The 27,071-nt window shown below is 44.8% G+C and overlaps 1 pseudogene; it reads right to left on the reverse strand.

The window, feature by feature from the left end:
* Positions 1 to 1,351: 1,351 nt before the first annotated feature.
* On the reverse strand, positions 1,352 to 11,348 carry LOC143401786 (small ribosomal subunit protein eS6 pseudogene; annotated as a pseudogene).
* Between the last annotated feature and the right edge of the window lie 15,723 nt (positions 11,349 to 27,071).

Below are 27,071 nucleotides of genomic sequence, written 5' to 3' on the forward strand. Positions count from 1 at the left end.
TCTCTCTCTCTCTCTCTCTCTCTCTCTCTCTCTCTCTCTCTCATATGTAGAAATTCACCACTGTGACCAGAGCAACTGGGTTCCTTTAGATTCCTTTCATCTTCTGATCTCAGCCAGTGATCAGTTTGGCAAAGGGGTCTTTCTTAAGAGAAAGGCGCTAGAGGAAAGTTAGCCATATCTGTCCCTCCCTACTACCTTTTTAAAAGAATTAATCTGACACAGATTAATAAATATTTTGGAACTGCCCTTATCCTGTCTCATCTGACGATAGCCTTGCTGTCAATTCCAAAGCCCTGCATCTTCTCTCTGTATTTTTTTAAAGCCTGGTTTGAAAGATTGAAAGTTTTTCTTGTGTGTATTTCTTGCCATCTCAATTTTGGTTGTGGGCTTCTGGGCTGAAGCATGCATATTTCTGTCTTTTTGGTATGCTGATAATTCCTTATAGAAACCCTGGGGGTCATTTGTGTTTCAGAATTCAGAGAATGTTGGATTTTAGAAAGGTAACACAAAGCATTAAAAACCACAATGGGATTTCCAGAATAATAATATTTGCCTGTAATAAATGCAATAATATATTTTCATATAATATAAATATTAACACTAATTGGGATAAATAAAGATGGAAGGGCCTCACTGGTTTTTTTTTTTTTTTCCTTTCTTTCTTTTTAAACATTTTTAAATTTTGCAGATTGAACCCAGGGACACTGTATCACTGAGCTACATCTTCAGCCATTTTATTTTATTTTTATAGTTGGACACAATACCTTTATTTTATTTACTTATTTTTATGTGGTGTTGAGGATCGAACCCAGGAACTCACACATGGTAGGCAAACGCTCTACCACTGAGCCACTACCCCAGTCCATCTTCAGCCTTTAAATTTTTTTTTTTTTTTTAAATTTTGCTCTGCTGGTCTTCAATTTGGGATCCTCTTGCCTCAATCTCTCCAAAAGCTGGGATTGACAGGTAGGCACTACCATGCCTGGCTGAACCTCACATTATTTTATGTCAAGATCTGCTACCTCATGAGTTGCTGGTGCATGCCTAATTCCAGCAACTCATGAGGATGAGGCAGGAGGAATCCAAGTTTGGAGCCAGCCTCAGCAACTTGGAGTGATCTCTCAAAATATAAAAGTAAGAAAGGACTGGGGATATATTCAGTAGTAAAGCACAGGTGGGTTCAATCCCCAGTCCAAAATTGTGTGTGCATGTACAAACACACAAAGAAAATAACAAAAATCATTCATAATCTCTTTAATCAGAGGAGACCATTATGAAAAATTAATAATTTAGTTTGTATATATATATTTTTGAGGTTCTGATCTTATTTATTTGTTACTCTTAAAAATTCTTATTTTTGACTGGAGTCAGGAGTAGAATCTCTCAGAGAGGACAGCCGCGTCTCTGGGCAATCTGTTCCTGGTGTCTTTCTTTGGCTTCTTTCATTTTCTTGGCTAAAAGTTTGGCATTCTGCAGCCTCTTCCTCATTTTTCTTAGTCCGCTGTTTCTTCAGAGCAAAACTCCAGCGCTTGTGTTGCAGTGTGGAGTAACAGGGCACTGAATCTTTGTGCTTTGCTCCTGGTTTTTGTACCTTCCTTGTTTAAGGGTTTTCTGATCATGTATTGGTGGACATCATCTTCCTTAGAAAGACTGAAAAGTTTGCAGATTCTACTAGCGCTTTGGGGTCCCAGTCTACGAGGTACAGGGGTATCCCCAAGTTCAAGAATATCCTTCTCTCCTTTTTTTTTTTTTTTTAATAACCAAGTTGAGAAGCTTAGATTGGCACCCACAACGCAACCTTGTACAGATTTGCACTTGCTCTCTCCAGTTCGCCTGGGTCTGTAACAGGAGTGCCCCTGACTCAGTAGCAGGCGAACACGGCCATGGGTCAAGACACCTTGCTCCATGGGGAAACCTTGTTTATTGTTCCCCCCACTGATTGACCACAGAACCCTTCCATTCTTCACCTAGAGCACCAGCAGCCACTTCTGTGGCCATACCCTTCTCTCCACTTCGATAAGTTTCTGGTAGCTAGTGGCTGGGAAGGAGATACTCAGCTTTGTCTTGGAACAACTGATTGCCCACAAGGTGCCACAAAAAAGAGCTGTATCTTCAATTATGATTTTGCATGTATATATGTATTCATTTGTGTGTGTGTGTGTGTGTAATGTATTTACTCTAAACATATCATCTCCATTTATACTGCAGTTGACCAGTAGGTGAAATACAATGTGACCCTTTGGAGCCATCTTAGTATTAGTACCACCCTCAACAGAACTGCAGTCCTGCTATGAGGGCGCAACAAGGAGAAAGCATCTCACCTGGGCCAGGGGACAGGGACACAAAGCCTGACTGTGATTCTAAAGGCTGAAATTTCTAAAACTCACAAATGTTTTAAAAATCATTTGAAAAATACACTTTCAAGCTGGGCATTGTGGCCCACACTTGTAATCCCAGCAGCTCTGGAGGCTGAGGTAGAAGAATCAAAAGTTCAGATCCAGCCTCAGCAACTTAGTGAGACCCTAAGCAACTCAGTGAGACGCTGCCTCTAAAATATGTAAAAGGGCTGGGGATGTGGCTTCATGGTGAAGCACCCCTGGGTTCAATCCCTGGTATGAAAACAAACAAACAAACAAACAAAAACAAAAACAAGTATTCCTGCAAAAGAGTTAAGAAACTTACTAAAGTCTGAAGTGGAGAAAGTTCTAGATAGAGTCAAATGAGAGTCACTAACCAACTGGCCATAATAATCCAAGGCAAAAATATTTCACGTGTTAATACTAAGAACATATGAAAATGTGTTAGGGAGGTAAGATCAATTTGACATCCATTCAAAACTTGTAAGACTAGAGAAAAAGAAAAGGAGTCATAATAATAATACCACCCCAAACGATGACGTGTACATATGCATGTGCCACACTGGCCTATGCCTGACAGTGGGAAAGCTATGATCCTGGATGTCCTGTGATTCTGAAATTCAAGTCCCACACCTCTCCCCTCCCCCACCCACACTGGGTTTATTCTGAGGGTCTTACTGGCTTGTTTCAATCCAGAAGGAAACCAAAATATATTAAAAAGGAGCTTAAGTTTTTCCCCCTTGAGCCACTAATTGTTTTTTATTCCAGAGGTGAGCTTTGCCAATAGAAGCAAGTTCTGTAGAATCATGCAGATTAATATTTTTAAAGGAAAGTAAAATTCCATTTTAAGGGAAAGTTCAAGGGAACAATGCCAAGGTCAGCTATTTTGGGATCACAAGATAATTTTGTATCTTGAAGAATCTGTCCTGTGACTAAAACAGTTGACAGGAAATTTTAGCTATTAAAACACTATTGCAATTCTATTGTTTTGCCTGCTTTCTAAAAATAGTTCTCCTAACCCAATCTATTATCATGATAACTTCTTTTAAAGTGTTAAGTTTTAGCATGTCCAAAATATCCAATTGATCATGATATTGTTTGTATTTTAGAGGGAGATGGGTTTTTTTCCCCTTTCTATTGCAGTACTGTGAATTGAATTCAGGGGTGCTCTACGACTGAAATGGTCCCCAGACATAATTTTATTTTATCTTAGGCAGTTTCTTGCTAAACTGCTTAGGCTAATGGGGCCAAGGGTGTAGCTCAATGCTAGCTCAATTACTTGAACTGCCCCCCTGCCCCCACAATTTTCGAACTGCCTAGGCTCGCCTCAAATTTGCGATCTTCCTGCCTCAGCCTTCCAAGTAGCTGGAATTACAAGCAAGTGCCACTGTGCCCGGTTAGAGAAAGCTGTTCTTAAATAGTCCAGAATAGTTTGCAAGGTGGTCACAGGACTTCGTTCTAGCAATTTCCTTCCTGTCTCTAGTGTCATCAATTTCTTGCTCTCCCCTACATCTTATGGTCAGTAGACCATTAATTTCCCACAGTTAGAATGTAAAACCACCCCTGACCCCACCTTCGCCTCCAGCAACTGCTCCAACTCCTTCCTCTTGTTCAGAAAGAATTCCTCCGGATGACCTATCCTGAGACAGGCATGGTGGTGCAAGCCTAGCCACTGGGAAGATTACAAGTTTGAGTCCATCCTGAGCAACTTAGTGAGACCCTGTCTCAAAAGAAAAAATAAAAAGGGCTGGGGGTGTAGCTCAGCAGAGGAGTGCGCCTGGCTTATCCCCAGCGCTGCCAAAGAAACATAAAAAGTCTAGCTGTCCTGGACCTGCTCCACTCTGACCTCAGCTCTCTACCAGGCACCATAGAACTGAAATCGCCTTGGTCAAGGTTACCACTGACCCCCACTTGCCCAAGCCAGGGCTAGTCCCCTCTGCTTGCCTGTCCTCTCCAAGGCAGCTGTGGGGGACCCACCGTTGGCTCACTCTGAAGCAGGATTCTTTCTCCTTGGGCATTGTCCTCTCCCACTTCCCTGACTGCTCCTTTCTGTTTGCTTTCCTGGCTCCACTTCCTGTGTCCTACAGGTGAAAGCCCCCTTTCTCCTCTGTATTTTCATCCTGGTGACTTGTCCTGTCTCTGTCTGTAAAAGCCATTCCAAGGCTGATGACTTCCAGATTTATGATCCCAGTCCTCACCTTTCCCTCTAGTGCCAAACTCAGAAATCCAACACCCTCCTGGACCTCTCCAAGGTTGGCTGATAGGCATTTCAAATTTAAGAGGCCTAAAAACACAACTTTTTATTCATCCCCAAATTTCACCTCATAAATGTGTTTTTCCTGTGATCAGTCTTGCCTCAGCCTCCCGAGTCACTGGGATTATGGGTGTGCACCACCATACTTGACTTTCTACTGTATTGTACAGAGAATAATAAAAAGAAAAGTACACGTGTTCAATACAGTAAATTTTTTTTTCTGAATGTTTTTGATCTATGGTTGGTTAATCTATGGATGTAGAACCAGGGATACTGATGGCTGACTGTAAATGTCATCACATCCCCCCAGGAACTCAACCCAAAATTCGACTAATCTGATTCCTGGTTAAAACCCTCTGGTGGTGGGCTGGGGTTGTAGTTCACTGGTAGACCACTTGCCTAGGGAGTTCAAGGTTCTAGGTTCCATTCTCAACACCAAAATCAACAAAAACCTCCAGTGACTTCTTATTGCAATTAGAAAAAAAGACACAGTATAGATAAAGTCAATCAGGCATGACCTGATGTAGTTCCTGCCTATGTGTGTGACATCAGTTTCTCCATTTGCATTTTGTTCCCAAGACATTATAGCTGGGGTCTGGGTCCTTGCTAGTTAGCTATTTCCCTAGATCTTCCCGATTTTTTTTTTTTTTTCCTTTTGGGACTGGGGATTGAATTCAGGATGCTTTACCATTAGCCACATCCTAAGTCCTTACTTGTTTATTTTTTATTTTAAGGGAGAGTCTTGCTAAGTTGCCAAACCTGATCTCAAACTTGCAGTCCTCCAACTTCAGCCTCATGAATTGTGGTATTACAGATGTGCACCACAATGCGCAGCTCCATCTTGAGAAAGAAAGAAAGAAAGAAAGAAAGAAAGAAAGAAAGAAGGAAGAAAGAAAGAAAACTTTTTGCTTTGAAAAAAATCTTTGGTTTTGGTGTGGGAATTGAAGGCTTAACCTTGAGCCTACTAAGTCTACACTCAAACACTGAGCTATACCCCCAACCCAGACTTTTGAAAAACATAATTTTAAAGATCTCCGATAATCTTGGACAGGCAAAATTAATATTGTCAAAATGGCATTCTACCCAAAAAGCTGTATAGATTCAATGCAATTCCAATTAAAATCCTGTTGTCATTCCTTATAGAAATAGAAAAAGCAATCATGAAATTCATTTGGAAAAATAAGAGATCCAGAATAAGCCAAAGCAATCCTTAGCAATAAGAGTAAAGCAGGAGCATCACAATACCAGACCTTAAACTATACTGCAAAGGTATAGTATCAGAAACAGCATGGTAATGGCACCAAAAGACGTGTAGAACAAAGGTACAGAATAGAAGTCACAGAGACAAACCCACATAAATACAGTTATCTTATATTAGATAAAGGCATCAAAAACGTACATTGGAGAAAAGATAACCTCTCCAACAAATGATGCTGGGAGAACTGGAAATCCATATGCAGCAAAATGAAAACAAATCCCTATCTCTCACTGCGCACAAAACTCAATTCAAAGTGTATCAAGGACACAGGAATCAATCCAGAGACCCTTCACCTAATAGAGGAAAAGGTAGGCCCAAATCTTTATAATGTCGGATTAGGCCCCGACTTTCTTAACAAGACTCCTAAAGTGCAAGAAATAAAATCAAGAATTAATAAATGGGATGAACTCAAACTAAAAAGCTTCTTCTCAGCAAAAGAAACAATCAATGAGGTAAACAGAGAGCCTACAGTTGGGGAGCAAATTTTTGCCACGTGCTTGTCAGATAGAGCACTAATCTCCGGGATCTATAAAGAACTCAAAAAACTTAACACCAAAAAAACAAAACAAAACAAAACAAAACAAAAACAAAACAAAAAACCAACCAACCAACCAACAAACAAAAAACCCAAACAACCCAATCAATAAATGGGCTAAGGAGCTGGACAGACACTTCTCAGAAGAAGATATATGTTCGCTCAACAAATATATGGAAAAATGTTAAATATCTCTAGTAATTAGAGAAATGCAAACCAAAACTACTCTAAGATTTTATCTCATGCCAGTCAGAATAGCAGTTATCAAGAATACAGACAACAATAAATGTTGGCAAGGATGGTGGAAAAGGTACACTCATGCATTGTTGGTGGGACTTCAAATTTGTGCAACCAATCTGGAAAGCAGTACGGAGATTCCTTAGAAAACCTGGAAAGGAATCACCATTTGACCCAGCTATCCCACTCCTCGGTCTATACTCAAAAGACTTAAAATCAGCATACTATAATAACACAGCCACATCAATGTTCATAGCAGCCCAATTCACAGTAGGTAAACTATGGAAGGAATCTAGATGCCCTTCAATAGATGAATGGATAAAGAAACTGCGGTATATATACACAGCAGACTATTACTCAGCATTAAAAGAGAATAAAGACATGGCATTTGCAGGTAAATGGATGGAGCTGGAGAATATCATGCCAAGAGAAGTAAGCCAATCCTAAAAAATGAAAGGCCGAGTATTCTCTGATAAGAGGATGCTGTTCCATAATTGGGGGGGGCATGGGAAAAATGGAGGAACTTTGATTGGGCAAAGGGGAGGGGGGGAGGGAAGGGGGTATGGGAGCAGGAAAGATGGTGGAATGAGATGGACATCATTACTGTAGGTACATGTATGACAGCACATATGGTGCGTCGCTACATCATATACAACCAAAGAAATGAAAAGCTGTGCTGTAATTGTGTACAATTAGTCAAAATGCATTCTGCTGTTATATATACCTAATTAAAATTAATTAATTAATTAATTAAAAATATAATTAAAATTTTTAATTGACACATAATAATTGGACATAATTGGACATACGGGGCATGAGGGTGACATTTCGATTTCTTGTCATTTAAGTCACTGCTCAAATGACATGTCAAAGAAGACTTGTTTTACCAGCTAGTCTACATAATGCTTCCCCTCCTTCCTGTCACATGGGCTCACTCTCATTTCCTTGGAATTCATCATGATGTATAACTATTTTTTTGGTATGTTTTTTCTTAAAGTATCTTCTCCAATTAGAAAGTAAATTCCATGAGAACAAGGATGTCGCCTATCATTTACTACTACATCCTAGTGACTAGAACTTGGTGAGTATTTGGTAAAAATCTGTTTATGATATTTTTATGAGGGAACAAATTGATAGTTCTCTATCTGGGGAAATGCAAGCTTATTGTTTTAGTTTTTCAGGAACCTCCAATGTGCTGACAAATTCCAACAGAGGGACTTTCTACAAAGTATCTGAGTGCTACTGTTCATGATACTTCTAAGGAGGAGCTGATAAGCAACAGCTCACAAAAAAGCTGACCAGAGACAAGTGGAAGGATTGGAAGGTGATAATGAGGCACAGCTGAGAAAAGGAACTGTGTACTTTCAGTGACAGAATCTGTGCTTTCATCTTTTTTCCAAAGAAGCCTCTAGACAGGAGCAGAGAAGACAGAGGGACTAGACTTGGATTTGTACAGGGAGTGGAATAGAGAGTCGGGGAGTGGAGATCCAGAGAGTAGTCATTCACTACTGCACCCTAGTGACTAGAACTTGGTGGGTCCTTAGTAAAGAGTAGAGTGGTCCAGTTTTAGAAGGAAGGGAAGGGTGGGATACCCGGAGCAGCTCGGTACTGGGGAACAGAAAAAAACGCAGGAAGTTGGAGTTGTGGGTTTGGTTGAAAACTGTGATAATGGGGTAGTGGAGTGAAATTCCTGTTCTGGTCAAAGTGGGGGCACTTGAAGGGTGAAAATTGAGGACTATGCTATCAGACTAGAATGTGCTGGAACTTGGTGGGTACTTAGTAAAAATCTGTTTATGAGTGAATGAATAGATAATTCTCTGTTTGGGGGAAACACACAGTTCATTGTCAATATAAGAAACAGGGACAGGCCCATAATCAAATGTTAAGCAGCTCTTAAGCAAGGAAAATGAGGAAAAGTAGAAAAAAAAAAAAAGAGGTGAGAAAATGCAAAGGGTACTTGGAAAATGTTAAATAGCTTCTGTAATCCCAGAGGCTCAGGAGGCTGAGACAGGAGGATCTCCAGTTCAAACCAGCCCCAGCCTAAGCCAGGATCTAAGCAACTCAGTGAGACCCTGTCTCAAAAAAAAAAAAAAAAAAAAAAAAAATAATACTGAATAAAAAAAAAATAATACTGAATTCCTGGCCTGATCAGGAGTATCCACAATCATACAAACACTGGCCTCCTGTTAAGTCCAACCTCCTATCAAAGGGTAAGAGATAAGAATAAAGATCACAGAGGTAGATTAAGTTTAAGACTGCAGGACAACTTTCTTGCTTTCTTTTTTATTTCCTTTTTTTGGTACTGGTGGACTGAACCTAGGGGCACTCTACCACTGAACTGCATCCCTAGCTGTTTTGATGCTAAGTTGTCCAGGCTGGTTTTGAACTTGGATCCTCCTGTTCTAACTGTCCTGCTTTCGGTAATAGGCCAAATAATAAAGTAAGAAGGCAGCGGCGGCCATAGTCTTAAGAGAAATAGCAACCAAATGATACACGGAGGAGGCTTCAGGAAATGTGTTTGCCTTAAAAGGCAGAATAAATAGTCAAGTGAAATCTTTTTTGGCCACCGACACACAAACCAACTAAAAAAGACAATTTTATAAAACAGGGGGACTCTGATATAGGCTGTGATTGAGAGAATATCCAAGAATCACTGTTGATTCCGACAGGTATAACCATGGCGTTGTACACCTCCTGGAGTCTGAGGGGGATAAAACAACCCCATGTCAGGAATTTACTGTGAAGAAGAAAACTGGGAGAGAGGAAGAGATGGGCAGCTGCTGCCTCTGGGGTCTTTTGAGTACGTTTGAAAGTTTCCACATTAAGACGAACCAAACCAAACCAAAACAACTGCAGCTGAAAAAAGATCGGGGTTGCAGGTGGAGTTGGAAAGTTCATTCCACCTGTCACCCCGGGGTGGGTGGGAGCCTGGGGTGCTCCTGCTGCGGCAGGGTGGGCGGCAGAGGTGGGTGGGCTGCCCCCAAGTCCAAGGAGAGAGCCAGGGTGGCCTCTGGTCGGGGATGTGGGGCTGGGAAAGAGGAGCTGACCCCTGGGGGACCCCTTTCTCATCTCTTCTCCGAGGCTGGGAAACCCTGAGGCTCTTCTTTGGGGCGGTGCTTCCTCTGCAGCCACAGGACAGACAGACGGAAGGACAGAAGCAGCCCTCTCTCCACCCTGGGTGGCCGCTGGGCAGTTCCTGCGCCCCTGGGCAGGGTGTGAGAAGGGTGATTATGGCCGGGAGTGATGTTTGTTTTCCTAACCTCAGGACTCCCCTGTCCCCTCTGTGATCACAGCCGTCTTTCCCTGGGTGGTCCTCCTTGACAGCTCGCCCGCCCCTTCGGTCTCAGGGTAGGAAGCCAATCCTCTGTTCCATCTGCTTTCAGGACGGCCCACCTCCCGCTGCCAGCCGCGTGGTTCCGCGGATTCAGGGTTTGGAAACCTGTCTACGGTTACCGGAACAGGAGGGCCTTCTGGTTCGTGGCAGCCTTCTGGGTGAGAAGCCTGTGTCCTGGCCACCTCCGCGCCCCACTGGCCGGCCTTCCTGAGACAGCCGCGCGACCGCTCCTTGCCTCCCCCTCTTAAAGGCCGTCCTACAGGGTGGGGACCGTGTTGCGGCTGGAAAAGGGTCGTGAAGCCCTCGTTGGAGAAGCCGATGGCCCATCTGGCTGGGCTCACCACGAAATGTCCCCTGCCTGGCCTGAGGAGGCTGGAGGGTCAGGACTGAGCTGTGGTAGCAGATCCAGGAACCTGAGCTCACTGAGTTGTTTTTTTTGTTTATTTGTTTTGAGGGAAGTGGGGATGGAGCTACCTCTCCAGTCCTTTTTATTTTGAGGCAGTGTCTTGCTAAATTGCTGAGGCTGGCCTCAAACTTTCGATCCTCCTGCCTTAGCCTCCAGGTTGAGAGCTGGCCTCAACCGCTTTGAAAGCGCCTCGGCAGCTGGGCTTCTTCGCGGAGGCCAAACGTCTTGGTTCAATGAGTCCGCCCGTGACGCTTCCGAAGAAGCAGGACAGTTCTCTAGCACCTGCAAGGCAGAGTTGCCCCCCAATACCGAATGTCCCCAGGGTAGTAGGCTAGGGGCTGATCACAGTTCCCAGGGCACGCTAGGACCAGGAAGTTGAGGTGTCCTTGGGCCCTACCATCTGTTAACTTGGCGCCCCATCCCTGTCACGCACAAAGAATGCACTCCCGGACAGTAGTGTTGGAATTTTCCCGGTCTCTTGAAACGTCACATCTTTGTCCCTCTTTTCCTTTCCCTGGAGTCTGAATTCGGTTCCCGTTGAAAACCCCTAAAGGAGCTGCATCCGAATCACAAACCAGCAGCGCGCCTGCAGAACGACCATGGTCCTGAATCCACCCCACCTGTTTTTATGGAGCGCGTTCACACTAAAGCGAATGCGAACTTTGACTCGTTTTGTCCAAGAGGAAGAAAAGGATGAGAGGACATTAAAATCGCACCCTGGCGCCTTCCCCTTCGCGGAGCCTCCGCGGAGGCGGCCAGGGCACCTGTTTCCAGAGAAGCGCAGGCGCCGGCTCCTCGGACCGCGCGGGTCTCTCCTGAGGCTCACGGTGGCCTTTTCAAAGGCCTTGAGAATCAGCTCACCTGGAACCGCCTCGTTGCTGGGAGCCAGGAAGTTCACATTTTTCACGTCTGTGGATGCAATGATGCATCCAAGGAGCTGGGACGGCTGCCCACCTGTGCTGGGCATTCATCAGCCAGGCCTGAACCGCCCTGGAGATGGGTCCAGAGATGAACTCACTGGTTCACGGCCGTGAAATTCGAGGCTGGGAACCAAGACTTGGAAACCTCCGCAGAAACAATGTTGATTTTCAAGTGAGGCAGGTCTCCATGGATTTATGATCAGCCTTTCGGATAAAATGCGGGCACTCACGGGTCTACTTGGCATTCCGTCTCCCACCCCCTGAAGTCACTAGGGTCACTAAATCGTAGAAGAAATAAGTAGTACATGCTGGCTTAAAAGACAATAGGAATAAGAATTGAACTTGAAATGTTGTTTTGAGGGTCACATGAATGACTATCGAAGCTCACAGAGCATGGGCTGGGGTTGTGGCTCCGAGGTAGAGCCCTGGCCTAGCATGTGTGAGGTCCTGGGTCCAATCCTAAGCACCACATAAAAATAGAGCAGTTGAAAGTACAGCTCAGTGGTAGAGCATGTGCTCAGCACTCATCAGGCCCTGGAATTGATCCCTAGCACCAAAAGCAAAAACAACCTCTTAGAGTCAGTCTATAATTAGTGCTCTATAAGCATGCACCAGAATATTAATAGCAGTATTTCTGAGTGGTAGAATCATGAATGAGTGTCTATTTCATTTTATGTTGGGTAGGTTTAAAGTTCTGAGAATACATTTGCTTGACCTTCCTAATCTTTTTGTGCCTAGCCCTGTGCCTGGCCAATCAATGATAGCTGCTCAGTAAAGGCTGAGTTCAGCCTTCAGACTGCACTGCAGTGTGTCGCCAGCATCTCTCCCAAATATCCATGGCTACTGTCTCCTATCTTCATAGCTATTTAGTAAGTTTCTGGAACAAAGTTAGTAGAGTGAGAAGAAATCAACAATGTTTAGTAAACACAAGTCAACATGAAGGTAGTTCTCATAAAAGTGTGTATTTTTTTTTCAAGATAACAGATTCTAGACTTGCCCTTTCAAGTAAACCGGCACAATGTGGTTTGCCATAAAAATAACAAACTACTAGTTAACCATGTACATATGTTGACTCATGTACTGGTGCCCCTGGGAATGGTAAATAAATGGGATTTTGCAGAAGCCAGACCTCTGAAGAAGCAGTGAAACTGTCAGCCAAGAAAAAATGTGAACATGCCCAGCAGGGTGGTGCGCTCCTGCAATCCCAGCAATTTGGGAGGCTGAGGCAGGAGGATCACAAATTCGAGGCCAGCCTTAGCAATTTAGCAAGACCCTAAGCAACTTAGTGGGTCCATATCTCAAAATAAAAAATAAATATGACTGGAGATGTGGCTTAGTGGTAAAATGCCTCTGGATTCAATCCACAGTACCAAAAGAAAAGGAAAAAAAAGAAAAGAAAGAAAAGAGAAACATAAACAGCAAAAAAGCAGGTTACAGAAAAAAAATACAAACATGATTATGATCCCATGTGTATGTAAAACTACACAAATAAATCTATAGGTGTGCATATATAGAAAGAATATCTAAAATAAGGTATAAGTCATGGTTATCTGTGATAGTGGGATTCAGGGTGATTTTTTTTCTTACTTGGTACTTTTTTAAATTTATGTATTCCTTTTTTAAAAAAATGTTATTTGTTTTAATTAGTTATACATGACAGTAGAATGCACTTATATACTTTGATATATCATACATAGATGGGATATAATTTCTCATTTTTCTGAGTGTACATATTGTAGAATCACATTGGTCATGCAGTCACATACATACATACAGTAATAATGTCTGTTCCATTCTACTACCTTTCTTATCCCCACATCCCCTGCCTTCTCCTCCTTTCACTTCTCTCTACCTAATCTAAGGTAATGTTATTCTTTTTTTTTCCTTTATACATGTACCTTGTTGTTGTTGTTTTTTTGCATTACAATTCTTATTACACATATATACCACAATTTTTGTGTCTCCGTTTGTATATAAAGTAGATTGACACCCAATTCATGTCTTCACTCAGGCACTTTGGATAATGATGTCCATCACATTCCACCATCCTTGCTGATCCTCTTCCCCCTCCCTTCCCCTCCCACCCCTCTTCCCTATCTAGAGTTCATCTACTCCTCCCACGCTCCTCCTCCCTACCCCACTATGAGTCAACCTCCTTATATCAGAGAAAACATTGGGCATTTGTTTTGGGGGGGTTGGCTGACTTCACTTAGCATTATCTTCTCCAATGCTATCGCCATCCATTTACCTGCAAATGTCATGGTTTTGTTCTCTTTTAATGCTGAGTAAAATTCCATTGTGTATATGTGCACATTTTTTTTTACACATTCATCCACTGAAGGACATCTAGGTTGGCTCCACAGTTTAGCTATTGTGAATTGTGCTGCTATAAACATTGATGTGGCTGAGTCCCGGTAGTACTGATTTTAAGTCCTTTGGGTATAATCCGAGGAGAGGAATAGCTGGGTCAAACACAATATTTTTATTTGTTCATTTTATGTGGTGCTGGGGACCAAACCCAGGGACTCACACATGTGAGGCAAGCGCTCTACCACTGAGCCACAACCCCAGCCCCGACAGTCATGTTGAAGGTTATATTTGGGCCTCAAATCTTCTATGGCTGAGTCCCAGCAGGTCCATCCTGATCTCTTGAGATCAGTTCCACTTTTGTCTGTTATTTTTTGTTAAGGTAATCTTTCAGTTTAATCTTGGGTTCTGTGATTTTATACAATATGAAAAACCACCCTAGGGCTGAGGATGTGGCTCCGTGGTAGAGTGCTTGCCTACTTCATATGAGGCTCTGGGTTTGCCTGGGTTGGATTCCCAATATCACAAAAAAGAAAAAAATAAAGTCAAGCTGAGCACAGTGGCCCAGCTCTGTAATCCCAGCTACTCCAGAGGCTGAGGCCGGAGGATCTCAAGGTCAGCCTAGGAAACGCAGTGAGACCCTGTCTCAAAATCAAAAATGAAAAGTTCTAGGTAAGTAGCTTGGCAGCAGAGCACCCCTGGGTTCTATCCCCAGCAGCCCCAAATCAAAATGGAACAGCACAACCAGACCACTGATCCTTCCTGCTCCTGGAGTCTCGACTCCCTTAAGTCCCACATTTATGGTGCTTTCCTGTCTCCATCTTGGCTAACTCCCTAACACCCTGATGGATCCATTTCTTAGGCTAGAGCTCAGATCTCACCTCCTGTCTCTCCTTTTCACTCAGATTCTAAAAAGAGTCTTATATTCTAACCACTCTGTTTTGTTTCATTTTCCTCTTAGATAATGAATAATCCCTTTCAGAGGCAAAACCAGAGCTGTGCACTTATTTATTATTACTATTTTTTAATAAAAGAGAGAAGCTTTACTCGTAATGACTGGACTGGGGAAAGCCTCCTTTGTCAGCCACGAGTACCATGGGTAAATAAATCATGGAATTGTCATATACTGGGATACCACATAATGAGGAACAAATTATCACATGGATGAAAATCACTGACTGAGGTTGACTAAGAGAAGCCAGGGAGTAAGAGTACATACTGCAGTGCGCCACTTAAATTAAAATGAAAAACAGGGGAAATGAATATCGTCGCTGTGCACTTATTACTACATAGTGCTGTGGTACTTTGTGCCCATTCTAAACATTCACTGGAGGAATAAAAGGTCAGTGTAGAATTGGGAATGTGTTTCTTGGCTTGTTTGTTTTGTGTTAGTCAGCTTTTTTGCCTCTGTGACCAAAAGACCTGATAAGAACAACATAGAGGAGGAAGAGGTTATCTGGGGCTCCAGGTTTTCAAGGTCTCAGACCCTCGATGGCCAACTCTGTTGTTATGGGCCCAAGGCGGGACAGAACAGCACGGCAGAAGACTATGGAGAAGAGAGGCAGCTCAGGATATGGCACCAAGGAAGCAGAACAGAGAGCTCTGCTCACCAGGGACAGAATAGATGTCCCAAAGGCACACTCCCAGTGACCCACCTCCTCCAGTCATACCTTAGCTGCCTACAGCTACCACCCAATGATTCCATTGAAGTGGATTAATTCACTGATTGCGCTAAGGCTCTCATAGCCATCTCTCATAATCATTTCATCTCTTTCTTGCATTGTCTCACATGAGCTTCGGGGGACCTCATAACTAAAGCATCACACCAGCCATACGTATGTGAAAACATAGCTTAATTGGTTTCCTCTGGCCCTAATGGGCACAGTGAGCACACACAGCGAACGGAACTCCCCTCGCTGCCTGCAGTCCAGTGACTGCCTGTGAGATGTGGTAGAATAGATCCCCCCCGACTGTGAGATGCAGTCATTCATCAGCTGAGGAGGAAGATGGTCCTTAATCTTCAGGAGTTCCCAGCTTCAATAGGAAACCACGATATGTGGGGAGAAAACCTCCCCCAAACATGTGCAGTTAAACTTGGGAGACATGTATAAAGTACAGAGAAGGTGAAAAGAGTATCTTAGGGGAGTTTTGGTTAAGTACAAGTCAGGAGAAGCTTCCCTGGAGGGGAGAAGCCGGAGCCGGTGTTTGCCAGGCAGAGGGGGTGAGGGAATGAGTGAACTCACCAGAGAGGGTGCCCATGACTGGGTGCAGGCCCAGTCTTGACAATCCCAGGTCTCTGAGAGTCTGGTTGACTAGGGCACAGGCTGGTGAGGCTGGGTCCACCTCCCTGTGCTTCTGCTGCATGGATGGCTCTGACCCTGGCTGGTTCACCATTGGAGCATTGGATCTTGGGGCACCGCAGACCAGTGTGGTTGAATCTGGCCCAAATAATTCCCGATGCTCTAAAAATGGATATCCTTGTTTGGTTACTTTTTTTTTTTTTTTGGCAAGATTTCATATATATGTCGTAAATACATGTTCTTGGACTACAGAAGTGCGAGATGGCCTTATTATGACTTCACTGCAGGGATGCTTTACCTGTAGTTGCTTTCAAAATGCACTCTGTCCACCTATTCAGATTAATGTGTATTCTATCCATGCTCTTCTGTAACTTAACCCTGATTTTTTTTTTCAAATGGAAAATTTTTGAGTGGCACAAGGCTGCATCTAAGCTCCTTTGCTACTAAAGGAGCACTGGAGGTGAAACGACTCGGGTGAGCCAGCAGGGGCCCAGCCTCCGATGGTCTTGGAACCGCCCTGCTGGCTCTGGACCACCTCTCTCCAGTCTTGGATCAAGGAGGAAACGAGTTCTGTCTTGTTGAAACTACTGTTCTTTTGACTTTGGTTTTGTTGTTGTTCCGTGAGGTTGAACATAATTCTCACTGCCGCAAATTTCTGATGTGGCTGAACGGTGCCCTGCCCCCTTCCTATGTGATGCCTGGACTCCTGCTGCCTGAGAATATAACTGCATTTGCCGACAGAGTCTTCAAAGAGGTAATATGGAGTCACTAGGGTGAGGTCTGTCAGAAGACAGAAGAACAACAAATTTAGCGAAAGATCTAACTGGCTTTCTCAGTTAATCAATTTCTTAATCAATTTCTTGATTCTCAATCTGTGACCCAGCATGAGAGCTCCCACTGGGAATGGCAGGGCCATAGGGTTTGTAAGTGGAAATAGGGAAACAGAACAATAAGGAAAGAGCTGATTGGCTATGGCTACTGAGGTTACTTTCTTCAGAAAGGTTAAGGCAGGGGAGCCGTCTTGTTATGTTGACAGGATCTCCTGTGTCTTATGAAAACTAGCCAGTCTCAAGTTGCCTGCTTCCATGGCACTTAGCATGAGTGAGTCCAGTCGGGTTTGGGTCTGGTCTCCTGAGGCCTAGTTCAGGAGGTCAGGCCACAACAATGGCCTCCCATTAACCGACAGCCCTAATCCTTAGGACTGGTGTCCCTGTAAGATGTAAACAAGAACTGGGCACGGTGGCACACGCCTGTAACCCCAGCGGCTCAGGAAGCCGATGCTGGAGGATTTCAAGTTCAAAGCCAGCCTCAGCAACTTTGAAGGCCTAAGCATCGTAGCGAGAACCTGCCTTTAAATAAAATATTGAAAGGGCTGGGGATGTGACTCAGTGGTTAAGAACCCCTGGGTTCAATCCCTGGTACCAAAAAACAACAACAACGAAAAGTGAGAACACAGGCACAGAAGGAATACATCTGAAGACAAGAAATGGGCCATCTTCAAGCCAAGGTGTGAGGCCTCAAAAGAAATCAACCCTGTGACTCCTTGATACTGGATTTCTCCCTTCAGAACTGCGAGAAAATACATTTCTGTTATTTTAAGATGCCCAGTCTTGGGTACTTTATTTATTCTGGCAACCCCCGAAAACTAATATAATCTCTGAAGAGTGTTCAAATACATTAATTGACCTACTGGTTTCTTACTGATTTTGAAAATAGGTAAAATTGATTTAAAAAAATAAATCTTTAAATACCTTCACCAACATGTCTTCCAACTTTTTTCGAAAGCTCTTGTATTCCTGACATGCCTGATTAGCATGAGCAAGTTAAGTTTTACTGAAATATCCATATTTATCTTTTGTGAACATACACCATTAACTTCTTAAAGTCAATGAAAAAGCATGGATTTGAAGATTCCTTCACAGGATGAAAACCCACAGTATTCTCACCTTGCACTGGTGTGAAAAGCTCCTTGCGATCACAGTCTCCAGGCAACAGAAAATCTGTGATAAGTTGCCCCTTTGGGGTGAGGGGTGGAGGCGAGGGTTTTTTTTCTCTCTCTCTCTGCCAGCTGGGTTTTTCTCTGATTAAGACAGCACAGCACAAACCAAGAGGGGTTTGTTTGGGGTTGAAAAAATATGTTTCTGGAAGAGGAGGCCTTTATATCCTGGCACTTTGGAAATCTCTGAAAGTGGAGTGACAGCTAGCAGTGAGGAGTGCAGACCACAGCAAGCCTCCTTCCGTGTTTCTTCAGCTCCTCTTTATATAATACACCCAGGGCAGCGTCCTTCTTTGAGGGACTTCTCAATGTTAGGTATAGTTGTGGGGGTGTTGTTTGCTTTTGTTTTTAGTTTTGGTACTGAGGATTGAATCAGGGTGCTCTACCACTGAGCTATACCCCCAGTCCTTTTTATCTTTTATTTTGAGACAGGGTCTTCCTAAGTTGCCCAGCCTGGCCTCAAACTTGTGATCCTCCTTTCTCAGCCTCCCAAGTCACTGCGATTGCAGGTGTGTAGCACGTTGTCTCTTGACATCTCAGGAGATTGGTTCCAGGATCCCGAAGTACATACCAAAATCTGTGGGTATTCAAGTCCCTTATAGAAAATCGTGTAGTATTTGTATACAACTTATGCACATCCTCTGGTGTACTTTAAATCACTTCTATAGGGGCTGGGGATGTGGCTCAAGTGGTAGCGCGCTCGCCTGGCATGCGTGTGGCCCGGGTTCGATTCTCAGCACCACGTACAAACAAAGATGTTGTGTCCGCCGATAACTAAAAAATAAATATCAAAAATTCTCTCTCTCTCTCTCTCTCTCTCTCTCCTCTCTCACTCTCTCTTTAAAAAAAAATTTAAAAAAAAATCACTTCTATATTGCTTATGGTACCTAATACAAATAAATGCTATATAAATAGTTGTTACAGTGTATTGTTTAGAGAATAATGACAAGAAATATGTCTGTAACATGTTCATGTTTGCCCAAGTATTTTTCTTTCTTTTTTTTTTTTTTGGTACCGGGAATTGAATTCAGGGGTGTTTTACCACAGAGCCACATCCCCAACATCCCCCCCCTTTTTCTAAAATTTTAAGACAGGGTCCCGAAAAGTTGCTTAAGGCCTCACTGTGTTGCTGAGGCTGGCTTTGAACTGCAATGCTCCTGCCTGAGCCTCCCGAGAGGCTGGGATTACAGGTGTGTGCCACCATGCCCAGCTTCCCAAGCATTTTCTACCCGTGGTTGATTGAATCCATGAATGTGGAACCCATGGATACGGAGGGGCGACTGTACTGTCTGAGATACCCCCTGTTCAGGGCTCAGTGTGCGACCTCCTGTAGTCTCGCTCCCTCTCCTGACCCCCCCCCATCCCTGTTCATTTAAGTGTGCATTTCCTGAACATAGGAAGGCAGGAAGCCTGTTTCGCTTGCCCCATCTCAACCACATTAAAAGCACCAATCTAAAAGGCAGTACAATCTAGAAATGGAAAGGATCTTAGAGGCTGTTTGTTTCCTAGGACTGCATACCAAAGTACCACGAATTGGGTGGCTTAAGATAAACTTATTGCCTCACAGCTCTGGGGCCAGAAGTCTGAAATCCACATTCAGCCATGCCTCTGGGAACCTGGAGGGAGCCTCCTTGCTTAGCTCTTCCAGATTCTGGCGTTTGCTCAAAATCCTTGTGCTCCTCGGCTTGCAGAAACCTCACTCTGCTCTCTGCCCCGTCATCACAGGATCATCTGTCCCTCTGCCTTCTTCCTTCCTTCCTCCCTCCTTCCCTCCCTCCCCCTCTCCTTTCCCTCTCCCCCTCCCCCTCCCCCCTCTCTTTCAGCTGGGCACCATGGCACACACCTGTAATCCCAGCAGCTCAGGAGGCTGAGGCAGGAGGATAGTGAGTTCAAAGCCAGCCTCAGCAAAAGTGAGGTGCTAAGCAACTCAGTGAGACCCTGTCTCTAAATAAAATACAAAATAGGGCTGGGGGTGTGGCTCAGTGGTCAAGTGCCCTGAGTTCAATCCCCAGTACAAAAATAAACCTCCTTCTTTCCTTTCTTTCTTTCCTTTTTTTCTCTTTTTCTCTTTCCCTTTCTTTCCTCCCTCCCTTTCTTCTCTTCTTCCTCTCTTTCTCTCTCTCTTCCCTTCCCTTCCCTCCCTCCCCCTCCCTCTTTCTTTCTCTCTTGCTTTCCTTTCTTTTCTTTCCAGGGGTGGGAACTGAATCCAGGGCCTCGTGCATACTAGGCAAGTGCTCCCTTACTCAAGCTTTACCCCCAGCCCTTTTTATTTTATTTTATTTTATTTTTATTTTTTACCAAAGACTGATTTACCACTAAGCTACATCTCCAGTCTTTTTTACGTTTACTTCGAGACAGGGTCTTGCTAAATTTCTGAGGGTCTCACTGAGTTGCTGAGGCTGGCTTTGAACTTGCCATTCCCCGCCTCAGCCTCTGGGATTATAGGTGTCTGCCCTCACACCTGACTCCCCCTTTGCTTTTCCGTCTCTGTGTCTCTTCTATAAAACATCATTTGTTTGGGATTAAGGACCCACCTATTCCACTATGACGACTTCTTAACTGATCACACCAGCAACAATCTGTTTGAAACATGAGGTACTAGGGGTTAGGACTCTAATATATCCACCCATAGCCGAGACCACCTCCTCTCACTCATTTCCTTTTATAATTGTGTTTTAAAGAAAGTTAGGATCTCAGAGGTTGACTTGGAAAGTAAATCGAATGAAATAGCACATCATTACTCTTGGTACCTTGGTTTCAAGAGCCTAGAACCCATCTTGCTCCAGATTAGGATAAAAGACAATTTTGGTTCATACTCTGGAGAATTTGAGAGGTTGGGGAATCACAGTGGCCTCAGAAGCTACTGGAACAAACAAGGGGCTAGAGTGCATCAAGATTTTTCTCATTCTCAGCTGGGTGTGGTGGCTCATACCTGTCATCTTAGCAACTGAGGCAGGAGGATCATAAATTCAGCAATTTAGTGAGGCCCTAAGCAACTTAGCAAGACCCTGTCGCAAAATTAAAAATAAAAAAGGACTGGGATGTGGCTCAGTGGTTAAGTGGAAAAAAAAAGAAAAAGATTTTTCTTATTTTCTTCTTTGAGTTTTATTCTTTGCTTGCATATTTGTGTGTGTGTGTGTGTGTGTGTGGTGTGTGTGTATGTGTGTGTGTGTTTCATGGTTGGGGGTTTGAACCAGGGTCTTACACCTGCCAGGCAAGCACTCTGCCACTGAGCTCTACCACCAGCCTTTTCATTCTCAGTTGGAGAGATTTCTCCTAATGATAGCAACAAGGCTGTCCTCACTTCCCAGGTCTTATCCTTGGACTTCCTGGCAGTAGAAAACGACTGCCCTTCAGGCTGGATCCTGAGTGTGACGGGGGACAGGGTGCCTGATCACAGGTCCATGAACCTTGGCCAGTGGGCAGGAGCACTGTAAGAACCAGGCAGCTCCTGCAGCGGCCCCATAGATGACAAGACCAGGATCCGGGCAGACAGTATTATAGATGTCCACTATGAAAAGATAATTCAAGGGAGGAAAACCCAATTTTTATGTAAATTACCCAGATGGGCTCCAATGCTTATTATTCACCAGAGAAATGGCTCTGTTCTTGGCTTTGTCATTTAGTAGAGCAGGGTTACGTCTGTGCCCCGGAGCCATGACTCATGACATTTATTCAATTTGAACTCAAATAGTGATTTCAGATTAATTTGAAAATTGATTAGGTCAGATGTTTCTGCAGTCACGATTTGGCCCTTTTGGAGTAGGGAGGGGGTCAAATATCCATCTATAGATGCAGAATTTTTTGTAAACCCAGGATTTCAAACTGGCTATGGTGGCACATGCCTGTAATTCCAGCTACTTGGGAGGCTGAGGCAGGAGGATCACAAATTCAAGGCCAGCCTGGGCAACTTGGTGAAATTGTCTCAAAATAAAAAATAAAAAGGGCTGGGGATGTAGCTCCATGGTAGATTGCCCATGGGTTCCATCTTCAGGACTGGAACAAAACAGAACAGAACAGAACAAAACAAAATGAAACAAAACAGAATTTGGTCAATTAGTAACATTCGCTGGAATCTAAATATGTCCTTTTTTTTTTTCTTTTTCTGGGCATGGCACCTTGTGCGGGATCATTTCTAAAGAGTATATTTTATTGAGTATATTCCTTTAATTTACTTTAAGGCATTGTTCAACTGTGAAATAAACAAGCAACTCTTAAAATGCCAATTCACTCCAAGACTGCTGTGAGCCTGTTGAACAGGCTTATCTATTTCTAGATAATCACTACTGATTGTTTGGCTAAATCAATTATAGAAAATTAAGTCAATTTTCACCTCTTTCAGCTAAACTTCAGAAAACAGAATGATTACTGGAAACAACTTTCTTTCCTACCTAATTGTCAAAATCTCAAGGTCATAAGTGACAGATGGCTCTCCTGAGCCCAAGTCCTGATGCCTAGCTGCCAGAGAGACATCTTCATCAGGATGCATGTGGGCATTGCACACACAGTTGATGCAAAAGCCATGTACTGCCAGGTGTGACAGCACATGCCTGTAATCCCAGGGACTCCGGAGGATTACAGATTCAAGGCCAGTCTTAATCACTTAGTGAGACTGTCTTAAAATTTTAAAAAAGAGGCATGGTGGTGCTCACCTGTAATCCCAGCAACTCAGAAGCAACTCAGAGGGCTGAAGGCCAGCCTTAGCACCTTAGCAATGTCCTAGTAACTTTGTAAAACCTTGTTTCAAAATTTAAAAAAAAATTAAAAGGGAATGTGGCTTAGTGATTGAGCACCCCTGGGTTTAATCCCAAACAAACATACTGGGGATCTAGCACAGTGGTGAGCACCCTGGGGTCAATCCCCAAACCACCATGCAAACAAAAAAACAAAACAGCGCTCCCTCTCCTGGCCAATGGCATCACCTTGGTCCTTGCTGCACTCCTTTCTTTCCCCTGTATCCCTGCCTTCTAGAGCCATCAGGAATCATCCATGGCACTCCGTATGTCAGTGCTTCCCAAACTTGGGCTGAGCGTCGGAACCCACTCCTCCCACCCCTGGAACTTTGCAATCCATTCGGGCTTGGAGTCCTCTTCCTGGAGATGGGAGTCAGTACCTCTGGAAGCTGCCTCTGCATTCTGAAAGCCCCATGGCCTCCTAAGGTGATCCCAGGACTGCCAGGATTGAGGAGCCTCTGTAGAGAGGAAAAATAGGGATGGGACAGAAAGAATTTTTCCCCTCCTCCTCCTCCTCCTCCTCCTCCCCATCCCATCTCCTCCTCCTCCTCCTTCCTCCTCCTCCTCCTCTTCCTCTTCCCCTTCTCTTCCTCCCCTTCCCTCCTCCTCCTCTTCCTCCTTCTCTTCCTCCCCTTCCCTCTTCCTCCTCTCTTCCTCCTCCTCCTGCCCCCTCCTCCATCTCCCTCCCTCCTTCCTCCCCTCCTCCTCCTCCTCCTTCTTCCTTCTCCTTCCTCCTCCTCCTTCTCCTCCTCCTTCCTCCCCTCCTCCTCCTCCCTATCCTCCCTTCCTCCTCCTCCTCCTCCTCCTCCTCCTTCTCCTCCCTTCCTCCTCCCCCTCCTCCTCCTCCCCTCCTCCCTCCTCCTCCCTCCCTCCTCCTCCTCCTCCTCCTCCCTCCTCCTCCTCCTCCCTCCTTCCTCCTCCCTCCCTCCTCCTCCTCCCCTCCCCTCCCCCTCCTCCTCCTCCTCCTCCCTCCCTTCCTCCCCCTCCTTCTCCTCCTCCTTCCTCCTCCTCCTCCTCCCTCCTCCTCCCTCCTCCCCTCCTCCTCCTCCTCCCCTCCTCCTCCCTTCCTCCTCCTCCTCCCTCCCTCCTCCTCCCTCCTCCTCCTCCTCCTCCCCTCCTCCTCCTTCTCCTCCTCCTCCCTTCCTCCTCCTCCTCCTCCCCTCCTCCTCCTCCCCCCTTCCTCCTCCTCCTCCTCCTCCTCCTCCTCCTCCTCCTCCTCCCCTCCTCCTCCTCCCCTCCTCCTCCTTCTCCTCTCCTCCCTTCCTTCCTCCTCCTCCTCCCCTTCCTCCCTCCTCCTCCTCCTCCTCCTCCTCCTCCTCCCTTCCTCCTCTCCTCTCCTCCTCCTCCCTTCCTCCTCCTCCTCCTCCCCTCCTCCTCCTCCTCCCCCTTCCTCCTCCTCCTCCTCCCCTCCTCCTCCTCCCCTCCTCCTCCTCCTCCCCTCCTCCTCCTCCTCCTCCTCCTCCCCCTCCTCCTCCTCCCCCCTTTTCCTCCTCCTCCTTTGCAGTGCTGGAGATTGGACCTAGGCCCTCACCCATGCTAGGAAAGTGCTCCATGACTCAGCCACCTCCCCAACCCTCTAGATTTCTTCTCATCACACTTCAGAACCTGTATTGCTCCCCTCTGAAAACTCTTGGCAGTTTCCCACTGTCTCAGCATCAAATCCTAACTCTTTGGTGGTGTATTCAAGGCTCTTTGTGACCCAGCTGGTCACTGCTGTCACCCACCACCTCTCATCCCATGCTTTGGCCACCGTGAATGACTGGCTCTACTCTTCCTTTAAAAAGATGTGTTCTCACTTCCCCAAGACTATTCCCATCTATCATCCTGAGGTTCTCTCTTTGTCCCACACTCCCTGCTTTGATGGCTTACTCTCATTTTAAAAAGTTTGATTTTTCCCCTTTAAAAATTTTTTTTGGTGCTGAAGATTGAACCCAGAGGTGCTTAACCACTAAGCCACATCCCCAGATTTTATTTTTAGGTTTCACACTTTTCACTCCGATATAAATAGATGAATTTTGGAACTCTAAATCCAAAATGGTTTGTAGTAGATCTTTGAAACTTGACAAAATAATGTAGTTCTCAATTTTGTCTAATGTTTTATTTAGAGACAGGATCTTAATGAGTTGCTTAGGGCCTCGCTGCAGACACTGGCTTTGAACTTGCAATCCTCCTGCCTCAGCCTCCTGAGCTGGGATTACAGGCATGTGCCACCACAGTGCCTGGCAACTTTTTCCCCATTTGAAAGGCTTAGTATTAGTGGACAACAGCCAGATCAGATGTAAAAATAAAATTTATCCACGCCAGTAGCAACCTACCCAGAAAACCATTCCCTTATCTACAACTGACGGTCTGGGGAGCTGGCCTGTGTTAGTCAGAGTGCTGGGAAGTCAGGCTGCTGTCTGCTACAGTCCGGGAAGCTCAGCAGCAAGCCCTGTGACAACTGGCTCCAGATAGCCACAACTTGATTGATACAGCATCAGTGCTTTCTGTCCCTGCTTTCACCTTAGAACCACCCATGAGAAGCTAACATAAACCCCTAGCTAGTGACATAGGACACCCCAACCTCAGTGACCCCTCCAGCCTCCTACCAGTGCTCACCAGAAGCCCTTCCCTGGCCTTTCCCCTAAAAGCTTCCCACTCTCATGCTTACTTTGGGTCTCCACGTCCATCTCCCTTGCTACCAGCAAGCTCAGAATAGAGTTTGCTTTTCTCATTTGGTTGGTCCTTATTTCCTGATTTGCAAAATGTTAAACAAATTGCAAAAGACTGTATTACTGGTCTCAACTTTTTGAATATTCAGGAAATCCCCTTTTTCCTTTGTTGAATCCACTCTCTAATCTGGATAGAAAGTGATTCATCTCCACCCCAGCCTAGGGAGATGCCCAGGTCACTGGGGGAGTCTTCTAGCTCACTGTGTTGAGGTTTATACAGTATACTGCAGTGATACACGTTGTCTCTTTACTGGGTTGCTCTGTGGACACTAATTTGAAGTTACCTAGCTGTTTTAGTCAGCTTTTTCGCTGCTGGGGCTAAAAGACCTGACCAGAACAATTGCAGAGGAGGAAAAGTTTATTTAAGGACTCATGGTTTCAGAGGTCTCCATCCACAAACAGCCAGCTCCACTCCCCAGGGGCTCCAGGTGATGCTGAACATCATGGTGGAAGAGTGTGGCAGAGGAAAGCAGCTCACAGGGTGATCAGGATGCAGACAGAGTGGTCTCCACTGGCCAGATACAAATATATACCCCAAGGCCATGCCCCAGTTCCCACCTCCTCCAGCCACACCTACAACTTCAGCTACCACTCAGTTAATCCCTATCAGGGGATTCATTCACTGATTGGGTTAAGATTCTCACAACCCTCTGCCATGGCCCCCCAGGAAGCTGTCCTTCTGTTGAATACTGTACCTTCGCTCGCTCTCAATTCAAGTGGACTGTGCTTTAGTGTATATGATGGATTCAGTTTCTGAAATTAAACTTTTTATTTGCAGTTTTCCAAAAAAAAAAAAAGATTCTCACAACCCAATTCTTTCTCCTCTGAACCTTCTTGTATTGTCTCACACATGAGCTTGTGGGGGACACCTCACATTCAAACCATAACACTAGCTCATAGTGGGCAACTGAAGTTTCTAGGACCACTTTGCTTCATTACCTCAAAGGATGTGGCTACACATTGAACTTTCATCTTGTTTCAGCTGATGTTCTTCCTGGTAGAAAGGAAATGTGCTGCAGATGGTCCTGTCCCTTCTGTGGAATTCCTGCCTCTTGAGCCACCTCCTCACCTTTCTCAAACCCAGGGGTGCTTGACAACTGAGCTACACCACCAACCATTTTATTTTTGCATTTTGAGATAGGGTCCTGCTAGGTTGCCCAAGCTGCCTTCAAACTGTGATCTTCCTGTCTTAGCCTCCCAAGTCCCTGTGTGCCCCCATGCCCAGCTTGGGCCAGCCTACTAACAGCTCCTCTGGTCATTTACTTCTGCTCACTTTAACTCTAAAACATCTGCCCCCCGAGATCCGCATGTCAATTTTCCAAGACTACTGGACACCCTGATTAAGCAGTAGTGTTTAAACAGCCTGCCAATCAGGTGGGACTGGAAGGTTCATGACATTATTCTTTAAAATGAGTTGTTTTATAGAGGGCTTTTTTGGGGGTTGTTTTATTTGAAATCAAAGTTCTTAGAAGCTTCAGTGGATTTTCCTTTGACTATAGAATAAAGTTCAGCTTTCTTTCTTTTCTTTCTTTCTTTTTTTTTTTAATGCAATGCTAAGGCTTGAACCCAGGTACGCTTTACCACTGAGCTACATCCCCAGGACACCCTGCCCTTTTTTTTGAGTCAGGGTCTCACTAAGTTGCTGAGACTGGTCTCTAACTTGCAATCCCCCTGCCTCAGCCTCCTGAGTTGCTGGGATTATGGGTTTGCACCACTGCACCCA

Source organism: Callospermophilus lateralis, chromosome 6, assembly GCF_048772815.1.
Source record: "Callospermophilus lateralis isolate mCalLat2 chromosome 6, mCalLat2.hap1, whole genome shotgun sequence".
Taxonomy (NCBI): Eukaryota; Metazoa; Chordata; class Mammalia; order Rodentia; family Sciuridae; genus Callospermophilus; species Callospermophilus lateralis.